Source organism: Cucurbita moschata, unplaced genomic scaffold (assembly GCF_002738365.1).
Source record: "Cucurbita moschata cultivar Rifu unplaced genomic scaffold, Cmos_1.0 Cmo_Scf03305, whole genome shotgun sequence".
Classification (NCBI taxonomy): Eukaryota; Viridiplantae; Streptophyta; class Magnoliopsida; order Cucurbitales; family Cucurbitaceae; genus Cucurbita; species Cucurbita moschata.
Genome location: NW_019271803.1, coordinates 1 through 563, shown reverse-complemented (window position 1 = coordinate 563; position 563 = coordinate 1). Strand labels below are relative to the sequence as shown.

At 30.7% G+C, this 563-nt stretch overlaps 1 non-coding gene across 1 annotated transcript; it reads right to left on the bottom strand.

Annotated features, from left to right (window-relative positions):
• Positions 1-365: 365 nt before the first annotated feature.
• TRNAP-UGG lies at positions 366-437 on the bottom strand. Its single transcript has one exon. It is a non-coding gene; the product is annotated as a tRNA-Pro (tRNA).
• Between the last annotated feature and the right edge of the window lie 126 nt (positions 438-563).

Sequence of the window (563 nt, the reverse complement as noted above, 5' to 3'; positions counted from 1 at the left end):
AGAAAGGGTATCTAAGTCATACTAGTGGAATAGCTTTTTCATAATAATTATCTCGATATATGATACAAAAAACCTGCCATGACTGATAAGGTAAGGGGTTTCAAAAGACAAAAGAATTACAATTTTAGCCCCTGAGAATACCAGGTTGACAGGATTTGAACCTATGGCTCTCTACAATTTGTGTAATGCTTAATTCATTTTGATATAATATTGTTGGGGACATTTTGAGAATTGAACTTGAGACCTCTCAACACCCAAAACAATAATCACACCACTTAGTTGCTAGTCTATATATGAAATTTATTTATATAAGTTGCCCATTGATAACTATTTTTTTTTTTTTTTTGTTTTTTGTTTCCTTTTGGGGGGCATTCCGAGAATTGAACTCGAGACCTCTTGCACCCAAAGCAAGAATCATACCACTAAACCAAATGCTCTTATAATAGACCATATATTAAGTTGTTTCTGTTATGTATCATCATTATTTCATTTATTATTTTGTTAATGAAATCCATGAGCAATTATTATTATATCTTTTAGATCTAGACTGCTGTTAAATTATT